General features: G+C 45.1%; 1 protein-coding gene across 2 annotated transcripts in view; it reads left to right on the plus strand.

Moving 5' to 3' along the window:
• The window catches only part of LOC143765175 (phosphatidate phosphatase LPIN3-like), a 133,094-nt gene that overhangs the window by 45,884 nt on the left and 67,091 nt on the right, over positions 1–20,119 (plus strand). The window contains exon 1 of one of the 2 annotated variants that reach the window (XM_077251590.1): positions 190–262. The exons of the other annotated variant lie outside the window; for it this stretch is intronic. The gene's annotated coding sequence lies outside the window, so the exon portion shown is untranslated. Of the gene's footprint in view, positions 1–189; positions 263–20,119 lie in introns of those variants that run through there. 2 annotated transcript variants of the gene reach the window in all.

Genomic DNA, 20,119 nt, shown 5'->3' on the forward strand with positions numbered 1-20,119 from the left:
CATGGAAGAAAAGAAATTAAAAAACTAAAGCGCAAAAAAAAAAAAAATGCCTGGTTCTTAAGGGGTTGTGAAATATTTAGAATTTCTCCATAACTATATTTCAGCTAAGGAATATTGCTGCGTAATATCGTCCCCTACTGGTACGTGGCTGTAACAACCAGCAGAGGGCGATGAATCCCATAAACTGGTGATGGCTGAATAGGAAGTGAATCGTGGGCAGCGACAATAGTTTCAGAAGTGAGGGGATAACTGCTGAAAAGAGGTAATACACATTTATAACAGCGTCATTATGGCTGTGTTCGCTTACTGCAGCCTTTGAGCAGGTTTTGAATGACGTTATAACCAAAACCTGAAATATTGGGAAGGAAAGCGTTAATGCTCACTTTTTTAAATCCAGTTCCTGTTTTGACTAAGGAATATAAATGCTAAAATGCAGCAGCAGGGCATGTTGTGAATAGCAGAGAGCAGGAACTCTGTGCAAGGATAAAAGCCATCTCAATTCCTTAACCTTAGCAAGTGGATAATCTAAATCAAAGCTTAGGGAGGCCTCCTGTCTGTTCCCTGGCCAACACACAGCCATGCCAAGGGACTTCGGGTCAGTCTGTTCCCTGGCCAACACCCAGCCATGCCTAGGGACTTCGGGTCAGTCTGTTCCCTGGCCAACACCCAGCCATGCCTAGGGACTTCGGGTCAGTCTGTTCCCTGGCCAACACCCAGCCATGCCTAGGGACTTCGGGTCAGTTGACCAGTGGCACGTGGCAACTGATCTGTAAACATTTAAATACCTGTTGGTACAGGAAGAATAAAATAATAATAAGCGATTTAGACCACTCAGTGTGTATAGGCTGCCATAGATCTTAGCAGTGTGAGCTCTTTTGACGATGCACAGCTGGGAAAGATGATTCTTTTTTGTGCTGCACAAAAGATCATTTTACCCTTTGACCGAGCATTTTGTTCGTTCATCGGCAGCATGTTTAAACTGCATGATCATCGTGAGATGAGTGGTTTTAATCATGTTCATTCACAATTTTCTTGCAGTGTAAATGCGGCTTTAAAGGGAGCTAATATATTCCGCAGCGCTTTACAGTTTGCACACATGATCATTGCTGTCTCCTATGGGACTCACAATCTAAATTCCCTATCAGTATGTCTGTGGAGTGTGGGAGGAAACCAGAGAACCCAGAGGAAACCTGGGGAGAACATACAAACTCCTTGCAGATGTTGTCCTTGGTGGGATTTGAACCCAGGACCCAGCTCTGCAAGGCTGCAGTGCTAACCACTGAGCCGTCTTATTACCAGTGACTTTGGTAGGCTAGGACCAGATGTTGAGGACTTCAATTAGGGAGACCACCAGTCAACAATAAACTTTTTATTTAACTTTGAATTTGTGGGAATTACGTACAGTAGATAGCGGGTACACAACTTTATGGATGCTTCCATCACTATACGGAGCATCTTCACACACAGTCTCTATTTCCTTTCTCTTCACTTACTAGTTCTCTTTCTCTACTGTTTCACTTTACTTCACCACAACCCCGCTGTCATGATCCGTTCCAGGTTTTAATCCTGTCTGCCCTTTTTCCGGGCGGATCATGTCAAGGGTTAACTTTGCTCTGCCTCATTCTGGGTTCAGGTTTGCTATTTAGCTCCCATGCATCCTGCTGGCAGTGTCAGCTATAGTTCTGCCTTCAGAGTGTGAACCTGACTCTGGTAGCTCTTGATTTGTCCTGCTGTGATCCCTGTCTTGCCCCGTGTCTGACTCCCTCTGTCTTCCCTTTTCCCAGCGTTTCCCTGTTTGTCTGTTTGATTCTCTGGTTTCTGACTTGGCTCGTATTCGGACTCGCTTCTGCTTTCTGACTTTGTCTTATCCGCTTCTGACCATTGCTGAACCTCCAGGCTTGTTCCTGACCACGTGTATTTCTGATCCCTTTAGTACTTCTGCCTACAGTATTGTTGTTTATTGACTCGGCTTGTTTGACCACTCTCTCGCCACTTGGTGGCACCTATGCTGCTGCTCTGTGGTGCTTCTCTGTGTACGCAGTCTCACTTCCCTCTTAAGCTCCCTCTAGTGGAGGTTGTGTTATACTGCACTGCAGCAGCATGGCATCAGCTCAGTATTACAGTCCCATTAGCAAGAGCCCTATTCTCAACCTGTGTCTTCTTTCCTCTCAAGGAACTATGTTGCCAAAGTAGCCGGTACTTAGCTTCACTTCTACTGATGCTCTGGAACTCCCGCCCGGGGCACTCTCTTCATCTCACGTACTCTGTCCTATCTTTGCCCGTTACCTCTTTGAGTTACCTCTCTGGGTTGTACGGTTAGGTGTTTTCTCCCAGGACCTGTCTCTGGTTAATCACTCTGTCCTTCTGTCGGTTATCCTTTCCTCTTTGCTCTGGTTCACGGTAACCACCGTCTTCGTCTCCCATCACATCGGGACACCCATGTCATGCGGCACTGCTGACTGCCCGACCTTAGGTCTACTTCAGATGCTCACTGGGCCATATCTGACGTCCCTTCACCTTAGCCTCTACCACTTTGGCCTAGTCCCAAACTTTAACTCTAACTCTCCCTACCATCGGGCAACACACTACATTCACACTATTAATGCAGTCACAGTTCACATCACACAATACAACAATACGTGTTTTCTCCATTGATTCCATGGTGCTGTACATGAGGAGGGGTTACATAGTTTGTTCATTTTAATTTATATTTGTATTTTCTAACAATGACAAACTGGTACAGAAGGGAGAGTAGGCTTACAGTCTACAGGATAATAGAGATGGAGACGGTAGGTTAGGGGGTTGCAGCAGCTTTGGTTACAGGGGGTCATTGCAGGCTGTAAGTTTTCTTGAAGAGATGGGTTTTCAAGTTCTGTATCAAAGTTCTGAATGTGGTGGATAATAGGATGTGCTGGGGCACAGATTATGTGGGATACTCAGGAAAAGTTTTGTAAGTGATTAAGTGAGGAGCATAGAAGTATAGAGGAGAGAAGGAGGTTTTGAAAGGATCGGAGATAACGTATAGGAAGCTATCGGGACATTAGTTTGGACATTTACGAAGGAGACAGATTATGGACTGCTTTCTGCGAGAGTGTTGGAAGGGAGGCCACAGAGGAGGGTATTGGAGATGATGAGAGCATAAACTCAAATTTTATTAGATTCAGAGATTCAGGGTTGAGGAAAGGACAGATGTTGGAAATATTTTGAGTTGGAGGTGGCAGGAGGTGGCAAGACATTGGATGTGCGGTTTGAAGGACAGGGCAGAGTTGAGGATTACTCCGAGGCAGTGGAATTCCAGTACAGGCAAAAGCATGATGTCATTTATTGTGCTAGATAGATCAGGTAGGTGTAGTAAGTGGGATGGAGAAAAGACGATGAGTATTGTTTTATCCACAGGCAGCATGAATCAGAGCCTAGCTGTGTTCTTGCAGCCAGGTATGTTTTACTTTGAAACTCTGGAGAGTTTCAAAGAAAACACAGGTTGAAAAGTCTGCTGGGGACCATATGGAGAGACATGACTATTCTGGAGCGACCCCATATGTGTACATAGGGAGAGATCTTTCAGGATTTTCAGAGAAGGACTTGGCAGGACTAGTCAGGTTACTCCCTGTAATCCCTGGCCAGCTTTTCAAACCATTTTGTGAAAAACTAGATTGTATCAGAGTAAAATATACCTGTCTGCAATCACGGTTCGGGCAGCATGAATCTAGTGACAGGTTCTCTATAACAGCCTCACTCAGGAGTCAGAATATCCAGTTATCTAGAAGTGACCTTGTCTTATGAAGGCATCATTTTCTAATAGGGAAAAGTCACCACTCCTGACTCTAGTTTCACTTAGCACTAGTTCTTCATGTAGCAACAAATAAGGGCCATATTTTCTTAGGACTCGGTATTGTGGTTTTCCTCTGTTATCCTCTGAAATGTATAGATAACTTGACAACTGTGTATTTCCAATTGGGGGCGCGTTGGTTTACACTCTCACACTTTGCAATGGGAGTAGCAAAATTGCACAGGGACACAACCCTTTGACAAAGGTAATGAAAACACCAAGTTGTCAGTTTATTCATAAAAAGGACAGAAGGAATGATAGAGGAACAAAACACCACAGAGTTGTAAGAAAAGGGCCTCCAGAATTCTTAATTAATTGAGAATAAAAGTGTTTATACAAATAGATATGTCTGGAGAGGTGACAGACAGTTTCTCTTTAATCTTCCAACAATAAATAATATTTCAGTTGACCATTACTGTGGCATTTGAAACGGTTGTACGGTGAAGAGAAGTTATCACTAAGGCTGGTAACACATTATCGTTCGGCTAACGCTTCCGTGCGGTCGGCGGGCACATCAAAACGCCGCATGCAGATGCATCCGCTTACAACGCTTGTCACTGCTTACTCAATGTTAACCCCTTCTTGACCTTTGACGCCACGTAGGCGTCATGAAAGTCGGTGCCAATCTGACCTGTAACGCCTATGTGGCGTCATGGAATGATCGCGTCCCTGCAGATCGGGTGAAAGGGTTAACTCCAATTTCACCCGATCTGCAGGGACAGGGGGAGTGGTACTTCAGCCCAGGGGGGGTGGCTTCATCCCCCCGTGGCTACGATCGCTCTGATTGGCTGTTGAAAGTGAAACAGCCAATCAGAGCGATTTGTAATATTTCACTATGAAAACTGGTGAAATATTATAATCCAGCCATGGCCGATGCTGCAATATCATCGGCCATGGCTGGAAAACCTAATCTGCCCCCCCCACCGCCACCGATTGCCTCCCCAGTCCTCCGTCCAGTGCTCCGCTCCCCTCCGTCATCCTGTCCGCTCCCCCATCCTCCTGTCCGCTCCCCCCGTGCTCCGATCCCACCCCCCCTGCTCCTATCACCCCCCCGTGCTCCGATCCCCCCCCCTCATACTTACCGAGCTTCCCGGTGTCCGTCCGTCTTCTCCACGGGCGCCGCCATCTTCCAAAATGGCGGGTGCATGCGCAGTGCGCCCGCCGAATCTGCCGGCCGGCAGATTCATTCCAGCTACATTTTGATCACTGTGATAGGTTCACAGTGATCAAAATAAAAAAAATAGTAAATGACCCCCCCCTTTATCACCCCCATATGTAGGGACAATAATAAAATAAAGAAAATACATATTTTTTTCCCACTAGGGTTAGAACTAGGGTTAGAATTAGGGGTAGGGTTAGTGGTAGGGTTAGGGTTAGGGGTAGGATTAGGGTTAGAACTAGGGTTAGCGTTAGAATTAGGCTATGTGCACACAGTGCGGATTTGGCTGCGGATCCGCATAGGATTGGCAGCTGCGGATTCGTAGCAGTGTTCCATCAGGTTTACAGTACCATCCGCTGTGTCCATGGTGCGGAAAATACCGCGTGGAAATGCTGCGTTGTATTTTCCACAGCATGTTAATTCTTTGTGCGGATTCTGCAGCGTTTTACACCTGTTCCTCAATAGGAATCCGCATAAAAAACACTGGAAATCCGCGGTAAATCCGCAGGTAAAACGCAGTGCCTTTTACCTGCGGATTTTAAAAAAATGGTGCGGAAAAATCTCACACGAATCCGCAACGTGGGCACATAGCCTTTGGGTTGGAATTAGAGTTAGGGTTGGAATTAGGGCTAGGGTTGGAAATAGGGTTAAGAAAAGTTGTGGTTAGGGTTGGGGTTAGGATTAGGGTTGGGATTAGTTTTAGGGTTTTTAGGGTTGTGGTTAGGAGTGTGTTGGGGTTAGGGTTGTGATTAGGGTTATGGCTAGAGTTGGGATTAGGGTTAGGGGTGTGTTGGGGTTAGTGTTGGAGTTAGAATTGAGGGGTTTCCACGGTTTAGGCACATCAGGGGTCTCCAAACGCAACATGGCGCCACCATTGATTTCAGCCAATCTTGCGTTCAAAAAGTCAAATGGTGCTCCCTCTCTTCCTAGCCCTGACGTGTGCCCAAACAGTGGTTTACACCCACATATGGGGTACCAGCATACTCAGGCATACTGGGCAACAACTATTGGGGTCCAATTTCTCCTGTTACCCTTGCAAAAATAAAAAATTGCTTGCTAATACATAATTTTTCAGGAAAGAAAAATGATTTTTTATTTTCACGGCTCTGCGTTATAAACTTCTATGAAGCACTTGGGGGTTCAAAGTGCTCACCACACATATAGATAAGTTCCTTTGGGGGTCTAGTTTCCAAAATGGGGTCACTTGTTTTTGCATTCCAAAACGTCACTACTTCCCTTCCGAGCCCCGGCATGTGCCCAAACAGTGGTTTACCCCCACATATGGGGTATCAGCGTACTCAGGAGAAACTGGACAACAACACTTGGGGTCAAATTTCTCCTGTTACCCTTGGGAAAATTAAAAATTCTGGGCTAAAAAAATATTTTTGAGGAAAGAAAACACATTTATTATTTTCACGGCTCTGCGTTATAAACTTCTGTGAAGCACTTGGGGGTTCAAAGTGCTCACCACACATCTAGATAAGTTCCTTTGGGGGTCTAGTTTCCAAAATGGGGTAACTTGTGGGGAGTTTCTACTGTTTAGGCACATCAGGGGCTCTGCAAATGCAACGTGACGCCCGCAGAGCATTCCATCAAAGTCTGCATTTCAAAACGTCACTACTTCTCTTCTGAACCCCGACGTGTGCCCAAACCGTGGTTTACCCCCACATATGGGGTATCAGCGTACTCAACAACTTTTGGGGTCCAATTTCTCCTGTTACCTGTTATGATCCGGTGACCTTGGAGCCGCATGAGAGACTTTCTCAGGAGTAGGTGGTACCTATACTGACCGCAAACCCTAAACTGACACCGCAACTAGAAGTAGCCGTGGGGTGTACCTAACACGTCCTAGACACCTCGACACAGCCGGAGGACTAAATACCCCTATAGATGGAAATGGGAATTCTATCTTGCCTCAGAGCAGAACCCCAAAGGATAGGCAGCCCCCCACAAATATTGACTGTGAGTATAAGAGGAAAGACACACGCAGGCAGAAAAACAGAATTTAGCAAAAGAGGCACTTCTAGCTAAATAGAAAAGGATAGGACAGAATTCTAAGCGGTCAGTATTAAAATCCTAAAAATATCCACAGCAGAAAATACAAATATTCTACATCTAACTAAAGACATAGCAAGTATATCTGCATCTCCTGAGAATCCAGCATGACTGAAAAATCCAAACAAAGTCTAAGCTGGACAAAAACACAATGAATTGCACTGAATTGCAAAACACACTGCATGTGTGCACAGAGACAAAAAACCAGACACTTATCTTAGCTGAATTGGCAGCAGGGCATGAGGAACCAGAGAGAGATGCAATCCCTCCAAGAACAATGGACAACTGGCCAGGAGTAATGGATCCTGCACACCTAAATACCTAGTAGAGCTGCAATCAGCAGAAACACCTGCCCTGGATTACAACCCCAAGACAACTGCACTACCACTAACAACCACCGGAGGGAGCCCAAGAGCAGAATTCACAACAGTTACCCTTGGGAAAATAAAAAATTGTGGCCTAAAAAATCATTTTTGAGAAAAGAAAAATTATTTTTTATTTTCATGGCTCTGCGTTATAAACTTCTGTGAAGCACTTGGGGGTTCAAAGTGCTCACCACCATCTAGATTAGTTCCTTGGGAGGTCTAGTTTCCAAAATGGGGTCACTTGTGGGGGAGCTCCAATGTTTAGGCACACAGGGGATCTCCAAACGTGACATGGTGTCCGCTAATGATTGGAGCTAATTTTCCATTCAAAAAGCCAAATGGCGTGCCTTCCCTTCCGAGCCCTGCCGTGCGCCCAAACAGTGGTTTACCCCCACATATGGGGTATCATCGTACTCAAGACAAACTGGACAACAACATTTGGGGTCCAATTTCTCCTGTTACCCTTGGGAAAATAAAAAATTCCGGGCTAAAAAATCATTTTTGAGAAAAGACAAATTATTTTTTATTTTCACGGCTCTGCATTATAAACTTCTGTGAAGCACCTGGGGATTTAAAGTGCTCACTATGCATCTAGATAAGTTCCTTGGGGGGTCTAGTTTCCAAAATGGGGTCATTGTAGGGGAGCTCCAATGTTTAGGCACACAGGGGCTCTCCAAACGCGACATGGTGTCCGCTAACGATTGGAGCTAATTTTCCATTCAAAAAGTCAAATGGCGCGCCTTCCCTTCCGAGCCTTGCCGTGCACCCAAACAGTGGTTTACCCCCACATATGAGGTATCGGCGTACTCAGGAGAAATTGGCCAACAAATTTTAGGATCCATTTTATCCTGTTGCCCATGTGAAAATGAAAAAATTGAGGCTAAAAGAATTTTTGTGTGAAAAAAAAGTACTTTTTCATTTTTACAGATCAATTTGTGAAGCACCTGAGGGTTTAAAGTGCTCACTATGCATCTAGATAAGTTCCTTGTGGGGTCTAGGTTCCAAAATGGGGTCACATGTGGGGGAGCTCCAATGTTTAGGCACACAATGGCTTTCCAAACGCGACATGGTGTCCGCTAACGATGGAGATAATTTTTCATTCAAAAAGTCAAATGGCGCTCCTTCCCTTCCGAGCCTTACCATGTGCCCAAACAGTGGTTTACCCCCACATATGAGGTATAGGTGTACTCAGGAGAAATTGCTCAACAAATTTTAGGATCCATTTTATCCTGTTGCCCATGTCAAAATGAAAAAATTGAGGCTAAAAGAAATTTTGTGTGAAAAAAAGTACTTTTTCATTTTTACGGATCAAGTTGTGAAGCACCTGAGGGTTTAAAGTGCTCATTATGCTTCTAGATAAGTTCCTTGGGGGGTCTAGTTTCCAAAATGGGGTCACTTGTGGGGGAGCTCCAATGTTTAGGCACACGGGGGCTCTCCAAACGCGACATGGTGTCCGCTAAAGATTGGGGCCAATTTTTCATTCAAAAAGTCAAATGGCGCTCCTTCCCTTCCGAGCCCTGCCATGCGCGCAAACAGTGGTTTACCCCCACATATGAGGTATCAGCGTACTCAGGACAAATTGGACAACAACGTTCGTGGTCCAGTTTCTCCTTTTACCCTTGGGAAAATAAAAAAATTGTTGCTAAAATATCATTTTTGTGACTAAAAAGTTAAATGTTCATTTTTTCCTTCCATGTTGCTTCTGCTGCTGTGAAACACCTGAAGGGTTAATAAACTTCTTGAATGTGGTTTTGAGCACCTTGAGGGGTGCAGTTTTTAGAATGGTGTCACTTTTGTGTATTTTCAGCCATATAGACCCCTCAAACTGACTTCAAATGTTAGGTGGTCCCTAAAAAAAATGGTTTTGTAAATTTTGTTGTAAAAATGAGGAATCACTGGTCAAACTTTAACCCTTGTTACTTCCTAGCAAAAAAAAAATGTTGTTTCCAACATTGTGCTGATGTAAAGTAGACATGTGGGAAATGTTATTTATTAACTATTTTGTGTCACATAACTCTCTGGTTTAACAGAATAAAAATTCAAAATGTGAAAATTGCGAAATTTTCAAAATTTTCGCCAAATTTTCGTTTTTTTTCACAAATAAACTCAGAAATTATCAACCTAAATTTACCGCTAACATGAAGCCCAATATGTCACAAAAAAAAAAATCTCAGAACCGCTAGGATCCGTTGAAGCTTTCCTGAGTTATTACCTCATAAAGGGACACTGGTCAGAATTGCAAAAAACGGCCAGGACATTAAGGTCAAAATAGGCTGGGTCATGAAGGGGTTAAAGATAGGTACGCAGGACGCATGCAGAGTAGGTGGAGAGTAAGCGGAGCTTAAGGGAGGAAGTACGCAGCCATCCGCATCCCAGCCGAACGCTAACGTGAAACCAGCCTTATCCCAACTACTGGGACCCTCATCAGTCGGCAGAACAGGACACTTTCATCCCACGTCATTATGGAGAGGCAGTGCGATTTCTCGCCTGCCAGTGCCACGGATGGGTGAAAACTTTCGTTTGGCTAAGCCGAGTGTTCCTGAGCATAGGGAAATTAGAGGAGATAGCTGTCGGCACAACCATTGTGCCCCTGACAGCTATCTAATGTTTATGAGGACCTTTATGAAACATACGCACATCCGTTTCCATCTTTAGATACTTGTAAAACCGTTTTTCACTCACATGTCATCCGTTTTGCCTCTGTTTGACATCCGTCTTGATTATGTTTTTTCTTAGATGTTTCTAAAAACTGAAGAAGATAAATTGTGAACTTTGTTTCCCTTGACTCTTAACAATGTATTAGTTAAAAACAGATGAAATCTGGATGGAAAAAAGTATGCTTCCATATTTCATCTGGGTTATACAGATTCCCGTACACTTTAATGACCGAGTCTGAGCCACAAAATAAAGAAAATAGGACCTGCTCTGAGTCCCACAGATTGGAAAAACAGGTCCGTTTTTAAAACACAGCCTTAAGGTATAGTCATACATCCAGATAAATTTAATTTAGGATTCTTGTATGTGGTATTTGCACTTTTATAAGGGAATGCAGATTAGAGGAGGTTGATGTGACCCCCAGCTAACTATCTCCTTGCCCATTACCCTGTAGGCTTTAAACCTGCAAGAGCAGGGTCCTTTGCCCTCTGTACCAGTGTGTCAGTGTATTTTGTAATTTATATTTGGATTTTGTATATAAACCCTATTCACATACAGTACAACCAGACTTCTGCACAACACAACTGATGGTCACAACCCCATTTATAAGACAAGAAATCCCACTTATTAAACCTGACAGGGCACACCTGTGATGTGAAAACCATTCCCGGTGTCTACCTCTTGAAGCTCATCAAGAGAATGCCAAGAGTGTGCAAAGCAGTCATCAAAGCAAAAGGTGGCTACTTTGAAGAACCTAGAATATAAGACATAATTTCAGTTGTTTCACACTTTTTTGTTAAGTATATAATTCCACATGTGTTAACTCATAGTTTTGATGCCTTCAGTGTGAATGTACAATTTTCATAGTCATGAAAATACAGAAAAATCTTTAAATGAGAAGGTGTGTCCAAACTTTTGGTCTGTACTGTATACAGCAGCATGGAATTAATGGTGCTCTAAAAATAAATAATTTTGTAATAATGATTTGGTTTTTTGTTCTGTTGATACACATCACCACAAGAGGGCAGCCTAAATCATTTGTTAGATAGGCCATGCATGTTAAGAGTTCTCTTAAATGTAGGTTTCAGTGATATTTGTTCAGTTTTTCAGTAAAAAAAAAAATTAAAACAAAGTTTAGAAATCTTGTTTGCACAAGTAAAGGGGTTTTAGAGGGGTTATCAAGTATTTTTTTAAATCTAAGAACTTGCAGGCAGATAGCTGTTAACTACCTGTCTGTTGTGTCCGACATCGTTCTCTGCTGGCGATTCTGCGACTTCTGGAGATATCACATCGACAGAGCAGAAGTTTCTCTTCCGCTCCGCTGTGTTGATCTGTTATGGTTGTTGATGTCATGCTGATTGGCTGCTTGCCTTTGCATATCTGAGGAGAGCCCCTTCACTATACATCTTATTACATGAAACCATATTATTTTGTGATCACGAATATGGAAGTGACCCCCCAACCCTTATATATGGTATTCTGTCTGGTCTATTGGTTAATATTAGGTCTAGATGTGCCCCGGTGCTTGTTGGCTCCTACAACTTGCTAAAAGTAAATGTCTTAATATTTTCATAACTCTGTTTCCTTTGCTGGACCTGCAGGTTTCTGCTCTGAATTTCTGTCAGTGTAGTTGAAATCCCCCATAATAATGACTTTTCCCTGATTCGCCGCCTCATCTATTTGCTTTATGAGGATGTTTTCTGCCGTCTCCATTATACTTGGAGACTTGTAACAATCCCCTATCTGTATTTTATGTTACTTTCTCTCTCCCCTTATTTCCACCTAATGAACCCAATATTTTGATTTGCCTCACACATATTATCATGCAGAATGGCTTTAGGGATGATTTTATATGTAAGCAAAATTCAAGTAAATGGGATCTTCCTGGGAATTCATTTTTTTACTTTGATTTTTGGTGGCTTTTGGAATCCAGCCCCAATTGTTTATTGACTTCTGTCTCCATTGACTGTTGATGAATCATTCTGTTCTCAGTGAATTACACAATTTATACCAGTAATGATTTTCAACTTGCATCTTTCGTTCATACATAGCCGAATTGTAATTTAAGTGTTTCTTAATTTATTTTTTTTTAAGCTGTATATGTAAATATTACACTGGTCTTGTTTAAGTCAGAAGAAATTGACCCTAACTAATTTTGAGGTGCTGAAAATGAAAATGTTGTCTAAATGTGTTATTTGGCTCTAATCTATAAGATACAGTAGTGGTTATTTATGATTGTCTTTTATTCAACTATAGGGGAATATTGCATCTTCATGATTGCATCATCAGTATTACATCATCAGTTGTCTATAGAGTTATTGTCACAGTTCCATGTCTAAGTGTGTCTGGGATGTAGTTACTGACAGCTCAACCATCCAATCTAGTATAGGGGCTTGCTGAAGCTGTTAGTACTTTGACAGCTCAGTCGTCTAGTCTGGTGCAGGGGTGTTTCGAGCTGTCAGTGTGCTCATTGATACTTTGTCCGTCCAATCTGAGAGTGGGAATCACTGGCTGTCTCCAGGTGTTCATTGTCCCAGGTGATTGCCATGCTAATTAACTGGGCTATTACTCCCAGACCTCTGCCAGACGTACATTAAGCTAAGTGTGGTTTGGCTCTCTGTGCCTTGCGTTCTGTTTGTAGATCTTTCATTGCCTGAACTTGGACCATCCTTCTGTTTAACCCCTTCTGCTCTGATCCGCTATCCTCCTGGTATTCTGACCTTGGAACGTTACCTGACTACACCTCTGACTTTCCTTCTGTTTATGACATACCTTTTGGCTTTTGACCTCCTTGATTACACTGTCTCACGGCTTGGCTGTGAGAAGTGACTCAGCGTCACATTAAATTTGGCCAATACGTTTTTCTTTTTCGCCAGTATGGAGCCCATTCACACGCTAGGTAACCAGGTGGCGAATTTAATGCAGATGACACAGGATCTGGCTAAGGAATGTCAGAGTTTGCAGTCCTCACAATGCCAGTTGCAAGGTCAGGTAATTAATTTGATGAACACCTCCTATAGCCCTCCACTGCCAGCAGTGACTGTGACATTAGTATTCCCTGATGTTGGTCTCTCCCGTACCGGTAATAGTCCTTATTCTGACTCTTAAAGGCAGTATGAGTCTCTAAATCCTTAGCAATCAGTCCCTTAGATAACTGTATGATTGTTGTACTCACATGCCAGGCTTCCTCAGACAGTGCCAACTCTGTGTACTGACTTGTAACAAGAGTCCAGGAGAAACAAAGTTGAAATTCTCAGAAATTTTGTATTAAGTACAGTGCAGCAGGTGGAAAGAGTAATCCCAAACAGAGAAGCATACATGTGCATCCAAAGATGGCTACAGCAAACAGATAATGAAGAAGGGAGGGGCAAGGGCTAACGTCATCAACTACAGAAGGGACAAAAGGACAAACTTGGGCTACTTTCACACTAGCGTTTGTAGCAGCTGCGGAGGGCTGCGGACTTCCTCCGTGAAGCCCCGCCCTCGTCCGCTAGCTCCGCCTATTTCTGCATGCGGCCGGCATGCGGCCTGTGTACCTATCTTTAACATTAGTTACGCAGGTCGTGCCGCAGTATGCGGATGCTTCCGCATGCGTCGTTTTGACGATGCGGAGACCAGCGTAGGACGCAGCTTGTAGCAATTTCTTTTTTTTCCGCATCGTCAAAATGACGCATGCGGAAGCATCCGCATGCTGCGGCACGACCTGCGTACCTAATGTTAAAGATAGGTACACAGGCCGCATGCCGGCCGCATGCAGAAATAGGCGGAGCTAGTGGCAGAGGTGCGGCTGAGGGCGGGGCTTCATGGAGGAAGTCCGCAGCTGCTACAAACGCTAGTGTGAAAGTAGCCTTAGAGGGAAGAGCTTCTACATAGCAACAACAGAATGCAATGCATACATAGAAATACAGTACATAACAAGTTGTTCCCATTCATGGGACACAACAGTCCTCCCTGGTAAATTATTTAGATATAAAGACCCGTTTATGGTATTCAGCGAGAGCTTTCGGTTATCTTTTACCCTGCGCTCCTGATCATAAAGGGAGGAGTTCCAGTGAGTGGGAATAATCATGTCCCTACTGTGAGGGGGTCTTCAGAACTAGACATTTTTCTTGTCCCCATAATCCCCTTATCGGTTTTCTGTTGACGGCTTTTTTGACAATTTAGGTCGCTGAGGCTAAGACTATGAACCTGGCATGGGGGGGGGGGGGGGTCGCACAGCTGAGGACTACTGCACTGAGTTCCGGCAGTGGTTCACTGAAGTTCTGTGGAACGATGCAGCTCTCAGGTGCCAGTTCCCCAAATACTTTTCTGAAACCTTTGTTCTCTGGCAGAGGACATGACCCAGGCCATGTGTATGGACCGCTGAATCCGTGAGAGATGTGGTGAACAGCAGGCTGTCCATTATACTTCCCCGGATCAGGTCAATTTACCGGAGGAGGTGCCATTGAAGGCTAGAGCTGCCAGTCTTCGTGCTGTGGAGAAAAGACGTAGACAAGATCTTGGACTCTGTCTGTACTGTGGTCTCTCTGGACATTTTCTCAAGATTTGCCCAGCTTGTCTTCAGGCTAGCAAACCATCAGGAGGACGTTTGAGTCTGGGTGACGGCCGAGACTCCCAGGTACCTATTTTTACCTCTGATAAAGTACTGACAAATACGCTGTTATCCCTCGTGAACCAGGTGTTATCAACATTGCTATTCATTGACTTTGAGTCTGCTTCTAACTTTATTGATTCTGGACGCGTTCTGAAGTTAGGGTTAGGGACAGTAAGTTTAGAAAGACCAACACAAAACTTGGCCCTTGACAAGACACTGTTAGCCCAGAATTTGGTCAAGAGGATATCGGTGGATTTCACGCTCCAAGTGGGAGAACTTGACTCTGAATCCATCGCCTGTTTTGTTTTGGATAATTTACCTTGGTTGATACTGGGGCTGCCATGGTTGCAGATTCACAATCCTTTTATTGATTGGTGTCAGAAGAAGATTGATAAATGGATCCCCAATTGTTGCAAGAATATCTCATAATATTTTTATAGGATGCACTCATAAGCTTTTTACTTTGGGCTTAGTGTAACTTTAATATGAGAAGGTGTTGTGGTTGGTTACGTTACTTGGGGAAAAAATTGCTTTTTTTCATGCTACAGTATATGTGTGTGGTCTTCTTTTTACCCCTCTAGTATGACACATGGTATCGTTTGCATTTGCCCACCTAATAGCTTGTATTAGAATTTTCACAACAGCTGCCATTACTTACAATAAAGCACATGGATTTAATTGAAGACTTCTGGATTAAAGTCGGAAATCGGAATAATCCCATGATGTAGTTTCACACCCTACTTGTTGTGAGCATGTACAAAATGTTACAGACTCGCACTGATTTTACAATAAAAGAAAGGATTGTTATAGAACAAGATGTTTTCTCATGGCAAGTGCTGTTTTGCATGTTTTTGCTTGTAAACAGCCATGATGATGCTCAATTCTGTGCTGCTGAGTCACTTCTCACGAATGAGCGGGCAGTCAGGATAGTCAAGGAGTGTGAGGTCAACACCTAGGAAGGTGCATCATAAACCGAGTGAAAAGAGAAAAGTTACATAAGGGTATGTTTCTATGTTTCCAGTTCCGTAAAGGCAGCACTTTGGACGCAGAAGATACCCGCTCCGTCCAAAGTGCTGCAGGCTTTTGTATGTGTGGTGATTCCGCATATGTTCATTGAACTATGTGGAATCACCGCATCCTATACATAGGACAGTGATATTAATTTTGCGGAGACTGAGCGTCTCCGCAAGATAAATAGCAAATAGAGAAATGGCTGCACTCAATTGTATTAAAGCAAATGAATGTGTGATACATGAAATGTGAATAGCATAATGGCTTACCACCTAGGTCAGGGACCCATCCGATCCATGAGATTACCTTGACGTTGGTGGATGGGCTCACATTTTTTGGCCAAATTTTGTGCTAAGCATCTCATGTGTTTTTTCATAGATTTCACAAGCAACTAGATGGGTATTTCCTGAAGGAACTACAGATAGTGCTTTGGAATGGTGCCCAGGCTGCCCCTGCAAGACTTTCACACTTGGGTGCCCCTCAGATGCTGGTTTGGTAGTTGTAGCGCCTCAGGGTTGAGGATTTGGTGGGCGGCGCCACTCTGGGTCCGATTTGGCGGGCGGCGCCACTCTGGGTCCGATTTGGCGGGCGGCGCCACTCTGGGTCCGATTTGGCGGGCGGCACCACTCTGGGTCCGATTTGGCGGGCGGCGCCACTCTGGGTCCGATTTGGCGGGCGGCGCCACTCTGGGTCCGATTTGGCGGGCGGCGCCACTCTGGGTCCGATTTGGCGGGCGGCGCCACTCTGGGTCCGATCTGGCGGGCGGCGCCACTCTGGGTCCGATCTGGTGGGCGGCGCCACTCTGGGTCCGATCTGGCGGGCGGTGCCACTCTGGGTCCGATTTGGCGGGCGGCGCCACTCTGGGTCCGATTTGGCGGGCGGTGCCACTCTGGGTCCGATTTGGCGGGCGGCGCCACTCTGGGTCCGACTTGGCGGGCGGCGCCACTCTGGGTCCGACTTGGCGGGCAGCGCCACTCTGGGTCCGACTTGGCGGGCGGCGCCACTCTGGGTCCGACTTGGCGGGCGGCGCCACTCTGGGTCCGATTTGGCAAGCGGGGGCACTCTGGGTCCGATTTGGCAAGCGGGGGCACTCTGGGTCCGATTTGGCAAGCGGGGGCACTCTGGGTCCGATTTGGCAAGCGGGGGCACTCTGGTCCGATTTGGTGGGCTGGGTCCGATTTGGTGAGCGGGGCAATAATGATAAGACTACAGATAGTGTTTTGTAATTGTGCTCTACTGTCACTTTAAGAGCTGATATTATCTGACAAAACTTGTGACCTGGTGGGCTGATGTAGAGTTTATAGGCGTTGGCATAGTAACTGGGTCTCACTGCGCATATCAATGAGGTAATCAGCCAGGTGGCAGTTATTTTTAGAAATTGCCTCAGAAATCAGGCCCATTATAAACATATTGGAAAATTTCCCTATTGAAATGCATTGAGACACTTTTTTCAAACGCAAATTGCGCCAAAACTACAAATCCGATCGACACGAAAAATACTTAGCACACCTCTTGGGGACGCTGGCTTCGAAATGACACCTCACTGGAGTCTGTGAGTGAAGCGGTTCGGGCCGCATTACGTGCGGACTGAATAATAATAATAAGAATAAGAAGTTTACCACGATGGAATAACAGTATAGTGCTTTGTTCCAAAGCACTATAATTATTCTATTTCATGTATCACACATTCATTTGCTTTAGTACAATTGAGTGCAACCATTTCTCTATTTGCTATGTAAGTTGTTTTTGGTTATACACCAGTTCAGACTAGTTCTCTGTTCAGTCAGTTTACCATTATCTGCAAGATAAATAGACATGCTTCGGTCTATAAAGATACACCGCATGTGCGTATATGAAGGTCTGCCTCCTGCGTCTTTGAATGCATAGTGGAGATGGGATTTCATAAAATCCCATCCACTATAACACTCGTGCCCTGGCTGGGTGGCACGAGCGAGGATCGTGGCCCCACTGTGCCACAAACCAGACTACCCTGGAGGGGCGTAACTAAGCAGCTACCTTGGTGTTCACTAGAGCCCCTAGTGGTGAGGTCAGGCTTGTGCGGCAGGTAGCTGCCATGTACCACTCCAGGGCGGTGTCTACCCATAGCAGCTGATCCCACTGGGGAACTGAAGTCTATTGACAGGTGTGGGCAAGTACAGACGGTACTTCCTTATTGCACTGTATTGTCTCCTCTAAGAGCAGGGCTTCTGTGGAAGAACACCTCTTTTAGTTAAGTTCCCACAAAGCGTATTTGGTTAGTTTTTAACTCTGCGTATTTTTACTGCAAAAAACGTAAAGTTCAAGAAAAGTGAATGTAATTGATTGAAATCTCAATTGATGGTAAGGTTAGGCTAGGCCACAGGTACTCACCAAGTGCCACACCATGGCAATCTCTGGTGCTGCGGAAGCTGACCGAAGGATCAGTGGCTTGGGTATGCGATACAGGGGGCGAGACAGAGGTGAAGTTAGACAGTCCGAGGTCGGAGCAGGCAGCACAGGATCAGAAAACAAAGGTCAGGAGCAGAGCGGTCCAGCAGAATGGGTAAACAGGCCGGTTTGTAAATGGGAAGCTGGATACAAGAGGTAGCAAGCATATAGACTGATGGAACAGAAACTACGTTCGAGCAAGGAATGGTAGGTGGATCTGCCTAAAATAGGCCCTGCAGACAGGAGATAGGGAACCAAATCTCGGCAGGACACAGCTGGGTTAAAGACCTGCCACGCCCCCCTAAAGCCAGATGGATTCCACTTGCAGCAGCAGCAAAACAGAGGAGCACAGGAAGAAACCAGCTCAGTGCATGGCCTGCCACTAGGAGAAACCGAGCGGTGAGCGGTGCGGCATTGAGGGTACACGTTAGTTGGCACTGTGACAGTACTCCCCCTTATGCCTCCTGCTTTCTTGGCCAGACCATCGGACGAACCTCTCGAGAATGGCAAAACCCATGATGTTCCCAGTGTCTCCCAAGACCTCTCTTTGGGACCAAACCCCATCCAGTCCACTAAATAAAATGTCTTTCCCTGGACCTTCTTAGAGGTCCTTTACCTAAAACATGTCCGAAGAGCCTTCAGAAATGGGTGCAGGGACAGGAGAATGAAGCTTGGAGAAGCGATTCAGGACTACAGGCTGTGGAAGAGATGTGGAAGGCATTTGGGATCCGAAGACTGGGCAGCAGCTGGAGTTTGTAGGACACCGGATAAAGTTGCTTGAGGATTTTGTACGGACCAAGGTAATGGGGAACAAACTTACATGAGGGTACCTTCAGCCGAATGTTTGGAGAAGATAACCTTATCTCTTATGATACCAAGGTCGCAAACCTCTCCTTTTGTCTGCATTAGTCTTTATGGCTACGTTCACATTAGCGTTGTGCGACGCAGCGTCGGGCGCCGCTGCGGCGACGCATGCGTCATGCGCCCCTATATTTAACATGGGGGCGCATGGACATGCGTTGCACTTGCGTTTTGTGACGCATGCGTCACTGCGGCGCACGCGTCAGGGTGCAGAGGATGCAGCAAGTTGCATTTTTTGTGTGTCCAAAATCAAGCAAAAAAAGGACGCATGCGTCACAAAACAATGCGTTTTGCATGCGTTTTGCATGCGTTGTGCGTTGCGTCGCCGATGCTTCGCCGACACAACACACAACAACGCAAATGTGAACGTAGCCTATCCGAGACACAGCCTTAACAAGGGAGGACTGGGTTTGTCTCTAGATTTGAAGGAAGTCACCATAGGAAGAATCAGCAACTGGTACCCTGGAGGAAGACATAGGGAAAGGTACTTGAGGAAGCTGGGACTATACAACAAAGAAAGAAAATGCTCCAAAAGACTCCCCAACGTGGTTATTGTAGGAGAACTCTGCCCAGGCGAGTATCTCCACTCAGTCAACCTGCCGGACACAGAAGAAGTGGTGAAGAATGAAGATAGCTCTCGTGGATCTGGTTTACCCCTACCACTTGTCCATTGGTCTGTGGATGGTACGTGGACATTCAGTAGTTTGCACAAGGCTTGACCAAACTTAGAAGTGAACTTGGCTCCACAATCAGACAATATGTTGATGGGGAGACTGTGGATATGGAAAAACATGCTAGAACAACTATGTGACGAGATTATGAGCAGAGGCAAGGTATGAAATGAGCCATCTTAGAGAATCAATCCCCCACGACCCAGATGGTGTTGCAAACTTTGGAGAACGGCAGATCCATGATGAAATCCATAGCAATATGTTGCCAGGTAACAGAAGGAACCAACAGAGGCTGAAGGAGACAAGCAGGCTTATCCCTGGAAGGAATATTTGTTTCTGGCACACAGTGAACAAACAGTTACGAAGTCTCTCATATCCTTGATCATTGAGGGCCACCAAAAGCAGCAAGCGATCAGCTCGACAGACTTATGTATGCCCATATGATCAGCAAACTTGGACTCATGGCCCCAGGACAGAATTTCTTCCTTCTAG

The sequence above is a fragment of the Ranitomeya variabilis genome, chromosome 4 (genome assembly GCF_051348905.1).
Source record: "Ranitomeya variabilis isolate aRanVar5 chromosome 4, aRanVar5.hap1, whole genome shotgun sequence".
Classification (NCBI taxonomy): domain Eukaryota; kingdom Metazoa; phylum Chordata; class Amphibia; order Anura; family Dendrobatidae; genus Ranitomeya; species Ranitomeya variabilis.